The sequence below is a fragment of the Pinus tabuliformis genome, chromosome 2_1 (assembly GCF_031772625.1).
Source record: "Pinus tabuliformis cultivar Carrire ecotype Pingquan chromosome 2_1, CPIR1, whole genome shotgun sequence".
In the NCBI taxonomy this organism is placed as follows: domain Eukaryota; kingdom Viridiplantae; phylum Streptophyta; class Pinopsida; order Pinales; family Pinaceae; genus Pinus; species Pinus tabuliformis.
Window position 1 is genome coordinate 391,909,115 of NC_142299.1, and position 13,121 is coordinate 391,922,235.

Here is a 13,121-nt window from a genome sequence, read left to right on the forward strand (position 1 = left end):
ATCATCATATAACATTAAGCACAGGAAAGATAAAAGCTCTTCATTTATTGACTATCTAAAGCAGAAACAAAAATGCGGAAAAAACAAGGAGTAGGGTTAGAAATACGATACAAAGGATGCCCTACGGCATCAGATGTTTTCAATATAGTGCATACTGAGCATTTGCCTGCTTTCAGGCAAATCTGTCGGCTGCTTGTCGGATGTGCCATGTCCAATTTTGCATATGGTAGGACTCTTTCCTATCCGAAAATCAAGCTGCTCGCGGCTGTCTGATGCGTCAAATCTTCTTCTTATTTTCTTTCTCTTGCGCTTTTTCTTTCTGGCTGGTTGAATTACTGATGACTTGGTACTTTCTGTTTCAAAGCTATCAGATGAAGTATGTAAGATATGTGTGCTATGTCTTTCTTCATCTTGCATCTGATCTTTATCATTCTTAAGTCTGTCTGGATCACCCTCAATCAACCATCTTTCAATCGAATCAACAACCTCCCAATAATAAGATGAATCTTGTTGCAGCAAATGAGAAGACTCCTGATCTGTTGATGTTTGCTGGTTTCTCTTATCCTCTGCCAGTTGCTGAAACCTTTGAACTTGTATTTTAATGGCATCCATCTGACTAGAGTGTTCAACCTTTGTAGCACTGATTTGTCTGGCATGGTGTTCTTGCATGTCTTTTATTACTTTAACATTCTTTTCCTTTATGTCCATCAAGCAATGCTGCATAAAATTTATTTCTTCTTTATGATTCGCTTGCATGTCAGCCACTTGATTATTATGATTGAACGTCATGATAGTTATTTCCTCATCCATAGTTAATAACTTGTTTTGCATAGAGTCAATTTCCTTATCATGATCAGCTTTCATGGTCACTATATTTTCCTCTAAGACTGACAACCTGCTTTGCATGATTTTAATTTCTGTTTCATAATTAGTTTTTATGGCCTCAATTTCTTTAGCATGGTGACTTTGCGTGACCTCAATCTCCCTATTACGTTTTTCCAGATGGGTGCATAAAGTTTTCACACCATTGACATAATTAGTTTGATTGATTTCCATATTTCTCACCAGCATCATTAGGTCTCGTATAATTTGCTTTTGCTCTTCTTTTTCATTGTCATTTGTCCCTGATTTTTCACTATCATGAACTTGATCTGCAATATTTCCAGTGGATGACACATTCTGACATGATGAATCGTCTTGGGATCTTTCAGCTGGACCTCTGATCAAATTACTTTCATTCTGTTGCACAATTTTAGAGGCAGAAGGCAAGCTGTTTGGATAACCATATCTATTTTTAAAAGCATCGACAATGTCTTCTAAAGAAGTGAAAGATTCCTTTGGAAAATTGTTAAACCAATTCAAAGCATCATCTTTTAAAGAAAGGACAAATAGACGCATTTTGATATCTTCATGATTAAACTGAGGGGATCTACAGTATATGGTCATGATGCGAGTAAACAAGACTATATGCCTTCTAACAGCGATTGGATCACCATCCGAGAAAATAGGTAACTTAGGAATGGCATCTTCCGGAAAATCATGGAGACGTTCAGTAAAATGACATGGCTTAAATGAATAATCCATGATGAAAGATAAGGGATTAAAAGGATGATAGAACTAGATACCTGCTCAAGAAAATCAAGAGATGAAAACAGTGGAGTCGCCACTTGAACAATGAATCTGATTCTAGGATCCAAAAGGTAACCACAAGCAAATATGAGGAAAGCTTATTGTCTGGGAAAAATGAGAAAGTGGAGTCGCCACCCAAACAAGAAACAGACTGAAAAGATGCTACTGATATGGCGAAAAATAAAGCAATAAAATATCCAAATGATAACCCAAAAGGTTGAATTTGCCAGCTCAAAATGAGAGATGAGAAATATGAGAAGATGAATGTCGATGAAACTCCAGGAATAGAAAAACTCTGTCCCCGGCAACGGCGCCAAAAAATGTTGGCGTTGCCGGGCCAGATGAATGATAGACAGATGAATGATGAATGATGAAAAGATGTTGAAACACCAAGGACAGAAAAACTCTATCCCCGGCAACGGCGCCAAAAAATGTTGTCGCGCGAATTGGCACGACAACGCTCAGACCGGGGGCTGTCACTCTGATCCCCGATCCCTCCGTTTAAGCCTGTCTCCCGCGGCTAAGGGGGGTAGTCCCTGTGAGATGATGAGACCAACTGTCGACCAGTTGGTTGGGAGACACGAGATACGATATAGAAAGCACTCGATGGATTTGATAAATTGATCAGACCAGTGCCTTATAAGATTGTTATTAAAATGATTACTTGTTAAATGATATATAAAAAACATGGACCATGAACAGCAATCATCAATCATCAGCTAAATCAAAACGATACCCAGCAACTGAAAGATTCAAAAAGATAAATGCTTTAAACCACCACGAGAATCCTAATCCAGATATCAATTTCGCATCTCGGCTTGAAAATTTTAGATCTCAGCATGAAAGATGATAAATCTCGAAAATGACTGGATCTCACGAAAAGAATTTTCCACAAAAATTTTATATTTTTTCAAATTTTTTTTTTTTTAATCTTTTTTAATTTTTAATTTTTCAATATTATAAAAAAGAAAATTAAAAAATCTAAAAATTTAAAATTTAAAATCTATTTAAAATTAAAATCCAAAACACTAAACCTAAGCCTAAATTTTTTAAATAAAATCTTTTATTATTTTTTTTTTATTATTTTAAAACCGAAATAAAACAAAAAATTTAAATCTAATCAAATCTAAAACATAAAATTAAAACAAAACTATACAAATTTTAACCTAAAAATCAAATCAAAATCTAAATGACGAAACTAAGCTTGACCCTTTTTTGTTTTATTTAAAATAATAAAATCTAACCAAAATTAAATAAAAAAAAGAGCTAGTTAAAATTAAAACAAAACTATACAAAATCTAAATTAAAACAAAATGAAAACTCGGAAAATTTAAAATCTAAATAAAATCTAACTTTTTAAAAGAATGAATAAAAAAAAAAAAAAAACTAAAGTTATCAAATCCTTAAATCTAACATAGGCTAAATTTAAACACTAACTAAAATACAAAAACCTACGCTAACAAGAAATGCACGTATCTAATCCTAAACTAAAATATAAATCAAAAGAAAACCTAAATCCTAAAAATCTAACGTAACTGATATTTCAAAGGCATTGTGCATATATGATATAACAAAAAAAATAAAAAAAAATAAAATCTTAATCTAAAATTAACCTATGGAAACCAAACCACATATATATCTACCAAAAAATCGAACGAGCGTAATGAGAAAAAGGCTCAATAAAAAAAACATGATTCAAAGGGATTGAGACTGATGGCAGAGGTTCCGGAAAGCCTGCGGGAAAGCTTTGCGAGGAGAAGATGGATGATATGGTGAGAAACGACAGCTGCAGGGAGATGAGGCTGCGTAAGGCAACAAAGACTTCAGCTTGGACGGATTTGATCGCCAACGATTCTATCAAAACCCAAGCAAAATTTCCCTGACGCCCACCAGAAAAGCTCAAGGACAGAATACGCGGAGAAAGTTCGATATGAGGAATGGCGACAGCGGAGTGATTTACCTGGTGGCGGCTTTGAATCGATTTTCTGAAACTTACCTGGAACGAAATGGTACACACCGGAAATGCATTTCTTACCTAGACGGATATTCATGCAGTCGTTAAAGTTTGAGCGATTTTCAATCTACCTGATACCGCACGCGCAAATTCGCTGACGCCCACGAAATATTTAAAAAAGAAAACGATGCTGCCTGGGGCGTGGACTGTCTGTAGGTGATTTTAATGGCGGAACGCATCAAATCACTCTTCGTTGATATTTCTTTTCGGGCCAGGTTTGCCAGGAAATCTGACTTCTTCCCCGCTTCAGAGAGCAAGTTAAAGCGTGCACAATGGCACCAGCGTCCTCGTTGTCTTAGGCAAGAGATTAGTCGCCAGCGGATGGATTTTCTCTTTGCAGCTTTAAAAAAATAAATTGAACTCCTTACTGTTCAGTGCAAAGAACAAAACCTGGCCCGATGGTGAGGATGACGGACGTATTGCAGTTATTGAAAATTTCTGGCCGATATACAGTATGTGGATTGTTCTGGCGGACAGGGATGTGATCACAAAATTTTCTGCTCATAAACCCCTGAAGAGAAACCATTTTCCTACAATTTCAAAAAAAACAAAAAACCCTAATTAAACCTGCATAAAGGAAAAATTTGAAACCCTAAAACAGCGAATTAATTTACAGATTTGGCCCCTCAACAGCCAGATTCAGCGATAAGCACGGAAATGTTTTTAAAGAAACAGAAATTTCAGACTGTCACTGTGAAGAACTTCAGAAAATCTCTCATGCAAAAATAAACCGAATGATAGACCCAGGATCAAATCCCACTGGGCTCAGCAAAAAATGCTTGTGGGAGTTGGCTGGTTCAGCCGAGAACTTCCCCAAACGCCCACAAAATCTTCTTCAGCAAGGGTTTTTCTGCACAGCTCAGAAACAACCATCAGTAAAGAGGGCAAGAATGCTGCTAGATCTCAGGAAGTAATGGAGATACCTGCCATTACTTCAGAAACCCTAACAGCACCCAAACCCTAGCAAGTGAACAAGATACCTGTGCTCACAATACTCTTAAAAAAGCTATTATCAATGACTGAAAATAAAATATGCAGAAACTAAAACAATCTCACAGCATTTTAAGAGAGTAACACCAGCAAGATATGGACCCCAAAGTCTTCTTTTATTAACCAGAAACAGATTTACAAGAGAGCTTCTTCAGTCTTAGACTCACAGATCCAATGATCTGAAAATGACTCCTAGCACCCTATTTAAAGGAAATGATCCCAACGGCTAGTTCGAGTGATCCATGTAGAAATGATCTCGACCGTTGATGAGGATCAAGACATCTCTTGATCTCATCCGTCGATTTATTCACTTAAAATATTATTATTTTATTAGTTAGGGTTTTTGCTTTATTTTTTAATTTTTTATTATTTTTTATTTATTTCATTTTTTAATTTTTATTTATTTTATTATTTTATTATTTTTATTCATTTTTTAATTTCTCAATTCATTTTAAAATGGATCATCGAACTAAGCCTTCGGAAACATCACCTAGGACTTAGAACTCACGAGGGGATTTAAAACATTTTTCGACCCTCAAGACACATTACATCATGACTTTTACAACTTACATCTCAAGGGGACAAGCCCACTTAACACAGACCCTCATCAATCACCCAGTTCTGCGACACAACTATAATCTAGCAGATTAACACACTAGGATTCTCCTAAAGTTCTAATGACAAAATGCATCCCGGCTTTGGGGTCAGGTTTGAAGGAAAACTCTACCGATCCATGGATCGGTGAGACAAAAAACCTTCCGGGACATAGATTATCATAGAAAGTTAGGTCCACCTAGGCAATTTTACATACATGACTCTGATCTGCTTAGATTATTTACAATTCATACATGCAGACTGGGTTTACAATTGAAATGATCAAGCTGTTGATCACTGTAGGCTGGCACAGACACGTCGTTCAGGTGCTACCCCTTTCTGACAAAGAAAAAGAAGGGGGTGTACTGCATGGGTAGTTGACCAGTAGAGGTCAACAGGGTGAACCAAAATCTGGTTGCCCGGAAAAACCATCCAACAATGACATTCTTTTTGCACCAACTACCTTCTAAAGTATATGGTTCATTTTTGGCAGTGGATAGTTGTCCTTGAGCGACACCCTGTTCAAGTTTCTAAAATCTACACACAATCTGATCTCACCTATCTTCTTTTTGACTAGTACCAAGTTAGATAACCAATCAAAAAATCGAAGAGGTACTATAATGCCAGCATCAAACAACTTCCTTACCTCTTTCTCGATCAAGGGCAACAACACCGGATTTGTCCTTTGCAACTTCTTGAATGGTTTTTGATCTGCTTTGACTGGTATTGTGTGTTGGATAATGTCTTTATTATACACCTTCAAGTCTTCATACCCCTAGGCAAACACATCGGAAAATTCAGTAAAAAATTCCGAGTATTTTTTCTTCATTTCTGGACTCAAGGTCTTGGATAGTTTTATCATTTTTGGGTGTTCTGTTGTACCTATATTGCATTCTTCAACTCCTTCTCCCACAGGTGCTAGTTTTGGCCTTTTGGCCACATCATTCTGGTCAAACAGTTCCTCCAAAGGTACAAGCCCTCTTGGAAGGACATTGTCTTTGAGCTGCAATATTTTTAACTCAGTACCCTGCTTATCTAACTCTTCTTTCAGTTGATTAATAAAAATCTCTTTATCTACATCTTCCCATCCGCCATCCCTTTCCAGTTTCATTTTGGCAAATTCCTCCATTAGCAAAAAATTCTCCAACTGCTTGTCATTTTTGAAGACTTGCCAGTGCTTCATGTTATCTGGGACAGCAGGCCTATGTCTGACTTCTACCTTGTATTTCCCTTTAACACTACTGGGAATTTCAAAATCAAAGGCCAAAGTGGCCAATGCATCCGCAACAACATTATCCTTCCTAGGAACAACTGAAAAACTGTACTCAACAAAATTCTACAAATAATCTAGGACAACATTACGATAAGCATGCATCCGGGGGTGTTTTGTTTGATATTCACCTTTGACTTGTCTAACCACCAGCTCAGAATCCCCGTAGACAGCTATTCTTCTAGCTCCTGATTTCTTCAAATTTCGTAGACCCAAAATAAGAGCTTCATATTCCGCTACATTGTTAGTACAATCAAAAACTAACTTGTATGAACATAGCTTTGACTTACCAACTTCTGGGCTGATTATCCATATCCCCACACCAACACCTTCTCTGCTTGTTGCCCCATCGAAATGCATGGTCCAAACATGCTGTTTTTTCTGCTCTTTTTTACCCCTTTCAGCCTTCAAACTTTCAGATTTCTCATGGACAGTTTGGCTGCTCTGTTCCTCATTTTTGCTGCTGTCCTATTCCTCCATTTCATGACTGTCTTCTTCATAATTTTGCTTGTTGTTTGCTTCTTTTGAAATGTCTAGAACAACTGATTTTATTCTGCTGTCTTGTTCAGAATATTTGCCCAAAATTTCTAAATTCTGAGTGCTGTCCTTTTCCTCTTCCACATCTGAAGCGGTCTCTTCATCATTGGGACAATCCGAATTGAACAACACAAATGAGTCCAGATCGGAATGAACAGCATACCCTGGACGATTCACGGGTTTATCTTTACTACCGGTCATGTATTGCATGAGTGATTCCCTGTATAACCTCCTTGACTTCCCTCCGAAAACTGAAACTGTGATATAGGACATGTATGTTTGCAATGCTCCGTGCAATTTCGCCATCCAGGATCTAGACAAAATCATACCATACCTGGGAGCTATATCCGCCACCACAATATCCATAGCCATGCATTTTGAAGCAATTTGAGTTAAAGACACTGCTAAATGTTTAATTAATCCCAGACATTTCACTTTATTGGAATCAAATGAATAGAGGTCTTTGTATGGTCTTGTAATATCTAGGCCTTATCTCCATAATCACTTTCGGCATTAGATTGTGTGAGGCTCCAAAGTCTAGCATTGCATTATGCAGTATTTGCTCATGCACATTCAAACTAACATAGAAAGGACAAACATCCCCATCTTGCCCTTTGTAATCTTTGGTCCAAAAATCATAGCTGGATGATCATCTGCTATATTGACTATATCAGAGGATTTGTCTACTTTGAGTACCTTTGAAATCTGAGATTTATATTGATTGTTCTTTACCAATTCACCAAGAGGAATGGAGATCTTTAATTTAGCAATTTCATCTTCAAGGTTAAAGGGGTTTGATATCCTTTCAACCTATTTATGTGCAGCTTCCTTCTTTTCTGAGCATCATTGGACGTATATTCTTTCCTCTGTAAGATGGTGATAGGTGGCTCCTTCTTTTGGGCACTTGTACTAGGAAAATCCTTATTTTGAGTACTTCTACTAGGAACATCCTTCTTTACATTGCTAACTGCCATTTCTTTCTTTGTTGTATTGCTGATTGGTATTTCTTTTTTCGCTGCATTCCTGCCCATAGTTCTATTCCTCAAATTATATTGTCGCTACACTTGCATGATGGCATTTTGATATCCCTTCCTATACTCCTCAGATTCAGTCATTAACACATCACTTTGAGACTGAGCAAACAACAATTCTTCATCCTCTGCCTCAAAATTTTCAAACAGCTCCTGCTCTTCATCTTCTTTAGTCAAATACACATCTTGCTGCCCATCACCAAAAAACAGAATTTGATCTTCCAGTAATTGCTCATCCTCATCTTGATCTTGAGCATAATTCTGCTGAAATGGTGGTCTTACTTGCTGTTGTGACTGCTCCGGACCCTTCTGCTCTCTGGGTTTGTTTGGCAATTGTGGCTGCCTTCGAAAATTTGGGTTTCTAATTTGTGTACCAATATGAGGTTCTCTAGCTGCTGCCCGGTCAGTCAGAGAGATTTTCTCCATCATCTTCTCCATGGTTTTGACCAATGTATCAAACTTAGCATCAACAAAAGTAGTGGGCTCTTATTTTATTATCACTCTTTTCTCTGCTTTCATTTTGGATTTCTTTGCTAACAGATTAGCCTCCACACTGACTGCATTGTTTTGCATGTCCTCCAGTGTTGTCGAATTCCTCTCCCTAAGCTGGTAGGCCATCTCAGGGTCAAAAGCATCAGGATAATGAAGGCCAGCCCGGGAGGCGGTTTTATCTCTACAGGAATAGAATTGTACACTTTATTGAACCTTACAGAAAAGTCTTGGACAGTTTCTCCAAGCTGTCTTTTTAGATTATTATACTCAGCCAAAATTTGCAAGGGATTCTTCTTCTCACCCCACCTTGCAAGGAAAGCATCTTCCAACTCTTGATAATTGGAAAAATCTCCTGGGCGAGAACTCCTGAACCACTTCTTGACATCACTAGAAAAGCTTTGAGCAAACAATCTGACTTTAACATCATCATGGTCTACTTCCTCCAAATCTACAAAATCACTGACCTTATCAACATGTTGCTTAGCAGTAACTTCTCCTACACCATCATATTGGGGAAGCCTTTGACCATAATTAAGAGGCAAATCATGAAGCTGAGCAGGAAAAACCAGAGGGGCATATCTTGCTACCATAACTACTACCTGAGTAGTTGGGTGACTAGTAGATGGTGTGCCAGAAACTACAAATGATGGAAAAATTTTGATTTGGGGTAGCATCGGATGTGCTCTAGCCACGAAAATTACTGGAGAGGCTAAAGCACATGAGATCTTCAAGACCCAGAAATGGTTTGAGCAGAATCTAACCAGCTTGGAAGATATTAAAATAATTAATATTTTTAATGGAGTCCTTAAGTCTAAACTTAGGGAAAATAAAATATTAATGTGAATTAATATAAAACTGAGTTAGAATGGTCCAAAAGTCATGGATCAAGCCAGATCTAATCTTAGTCATTGATTAGGGACTTAATCTCGGCCGTTGATGGACCAACGAGAAAAGTATAAGAAGAGGCTTGAAGGTCAGTTGGAGAACGCACTTAGGGAGACCAATCAGTTTGATTTTTGGTGCAGGGTTAGCTAAGAAATTCGAATTAGTGGTCTGGAGAGCAACAAGAGGCAACAAGTACTGAGCAGAGAGTCAGGATAAGCAACAGAAGACTAACGCGGAGGCAGGAGAGGCAGACGCAGGGCCTTTAAGGTAGACGGTGAGGCAGCAAGAGGTTATGCAGTCATTAGAGGGCCTGCGTGGGTGACGCAAAGAGGCCCAAGGTTGATGCAAACAAGAAGGGGCTGACGCAGAGTGTCTGGGAGCTACGTAGAGGTCAGCCAAGCTGACGCTAGGACTGGGAGAAGTGCTAGAGAATTTTTCTCTCTGTTGGGTAAGCCAGTTTGGCACCCAGTTGTACTGAAGAATTGTTGAATAATAAAATCCTCCCTTGCTGCACTAGTTTTCCCACATTGGGTTTTTCTGGGGACTGTTGTCCAAAATATTTGTGTCGATGTGTTGATTCTTGTGCATGTGTTTGTCTCTGTATTATGGTGTGTTATTTGCAGCAAAATTTATTTTAATGTTTATTGAAGGAATTTCATAAATAACTTATTGAAATTAAGTAGGCAAAGTAAATCAGATGTTGCAGTGATAGAATTTTCACATGGTATCAGAGCAAGTAATCAGAGACAGGAAGGGAAAATCAGTTATGGGTCGAGACCATGATGCAGAGGCATCCACATCAGGGGAATCACACATATTTTCAGAAAATTGCACAAGAGATTTCGGTTTCTCCATGTTGGCTTCTAGGATGGAAGAAGAAGTGGCTTGCATGACTAGTTTTGCATCATCAGAAGTATGGTATATAGACAGTGGAGCCTCTTGGAATATGATGGGAATTAGGGAATGTTTCTCAGAGTATCGAGAAGAGAAGATGAACTTTCAGATCACCATGGGAAACAAGGCAAAGTGTACTCCAGTAGGGAAGGGTACCATAGTTTTTCAAACAGAATCGAGAGAACGGTTCTGTGATACAAATGTGTTGCATGTACCAAGAATGGGGATGAACTTACTTTCTGTGTCGCAACTTCAAAGCAAGGACTATGATGTCTACTTCATGAAGGAGAATGTATACGTCAAACACCCAAGCTAGAAAAAGAAATTGCAAATCAGGATCAAAAGTAACAGGTTATACAGATTACAACTAGAATCACCAATGGCACTAATAGGTAGTCATGGAGACAAGGACTTGAACGAACTATGGCACAGAAGAATGGAACATTTGCACCATGGGGATCTGAGAATTCTCAAGAGCATTGTAACAGGAGTTCTGGATCTTAGTATGCAATGAGATGATGTATGGAGAGGATGTGCTCTAGGAAAGTATGCCAAGGCAACATTTCCTAGGAGTAAACACATGGCCAAGAGTGTACTAGGATTGATACACTCAGATATCTGTGGACCTATGTCCACCAAAGCTCTTAGTGGTGCCAAGTATTTCCTTACCTTCATTGATGACCACTCAAGGAAAACTTGGATTTATTTTCTGAAAACCAAGGACGAGGTTTTCTGTCGATTCAAAGAGTTCAAGGCTCTAGTGGAGAATCTGATTGGGAAGAAAATAAAAGTTTTGCGCTTAGATAATGGAGGAGAGTATGTCGATAAGGACTTCATTGATTTTTGCGCTAAGGAGGGCATTAGAAGAGAGTGGACAACTCCATACAATCCGGAGCAGAATGGAGTAGCAGAAAGGAAGAACAGGACTATTGTAGAAGAAGCTAGGGCCATGATGTATGATCAGGATATGCCAAAATTCTGTGAGCAGAAAAATGCAAGACAACAGTCTATGTTCAGAACAGGACTCCTCATCGAGCGTTGGGCAAGATTACTCCAGAGAAAATTTTCACAGGGAAGACACTTGAAGTCAGTCATTTTAGGATATTTGGGAGTTTAGCATATTGCCGCATACCCGAGGAAAAGAGGAAAAAGCTGGATCAAACTACGGAAAAGGGATATCTAGTGGGATAGAGCGAGAATGCTAATGCATACATAATCTATCTTCCAGGGAGCAGGAAGGTAGTGGTTCGACGATATGTAAGTTCATGGAGGACAGGCTTTCAGAAAATCTCGTGAGATGCCTTCCGAGGAGCAGTGAAAAGAAGAGTCATTGGTTAAACCTCTTCAACCAAAGGAAGTAAAGAATTATTCCTCGGATTAGGAAGAGTCACAAGATGAGGAAGAGCTAATAGAGGCGCCTGCTGGCAGAGGAAGAACTAGCAGGGAACTTCGTCAGATTCTGCTAGATGCAGAGGACTTCATCGGTGCCCCAAGAAACAATAAGAGGGAGTGAAAACAGCCTGATAGATATCAGGCATTAGTAGCTCAGGATGGGGAGCTGGCTAGTTTCCAAGGAGCATCTCAACATCAAGTTTGGCTAGATGCGATGGTACAGGTATACAACTCCATAATGGTGAACAATGCCTGGGAGGTAGTGCCAAGGCCTCAAGATAGATCAGTGGTAGGTTTGAGATGGATCTACAAGATCAAATATGCTACAGACAACAGTGTTGAGAAATACAAGGCTAGGTTTGTGGCTAAGGGGTATGCTCAAAAGGAAGGAATTGACTACGAAGGGACCTTCGCCCTAGTAGCAAGGTATACATCTATTAGGACCGTGATATCTCTTGCAGCTCAGATGGGGTGGGAGATTCATCAGATGGATGTCAAAATGACTTTTCTGAACAGGGTAATAGAAGAAGAGGTATACATTGAACTACCAGAGGGCTTTGAGACACATGAGAAGAATTCTCATGTATGCAGATTGAAGAAAGCCTTGTATGGGCTGAAACAGGCACCTAGAGCATGGTATGGTTGAATTGATGGCTACTTGTAGAAGATGGGATTTGTCAGGAGTGACGCGGATCTGAATCTCTACTATTTGGTTATAGAGAATGAGCCACTAATCTTAGTATTGTATGTGGATGATCTCTTTCTGACAGGATCATCCAAGCTCATTGGGAACTACAAGAAAAATCTAGCCATAGAATTCAATATGAAGGATTTGGGACTAATGCATTACTTCCTAGGGTTGGAAGTTTGGCAGCAGAAGGGAGAGATATTCCTTGGGCAAGGGAGGTATGCTACAGAAATCCTGAAAAGATTCAGGATGGAGGATGGTAGACCCATGGCTACTCTAATTATCACCAACTGGAAGAAGATTGATGCATCAGAAGACAAGAATGTTGATCCCACCCTATACAGGCAGCTCATAGGGTCCCTAATGTATCTGGTCAATACCAGGCCAGACATCTGCTACGTTGTCAACACCCTTAGTGAGTTCATGGTGGAACCGAAGAGGGTGCACTGGGTAGCAGCCAAACACGTTCTCAGGTATTTACAAGGAACAATCGATTATGGACTCTTGTACACCAGGGGTAAGGATATCAGATTGAGTGGATTTGCTGATGCAGATTGGGCAGGAAGTTCAGTGGATCAGAAAAGTACCTCTGGGTACTGTTTCAACATTGGATTAGGAATGACTTCCTAGGGCAATAGGAAACAAAAGTTTGTGGCTCTAAGCTCATCTGAGGTAGAATATATGGCGGCAAGTACAGCTTCGTGT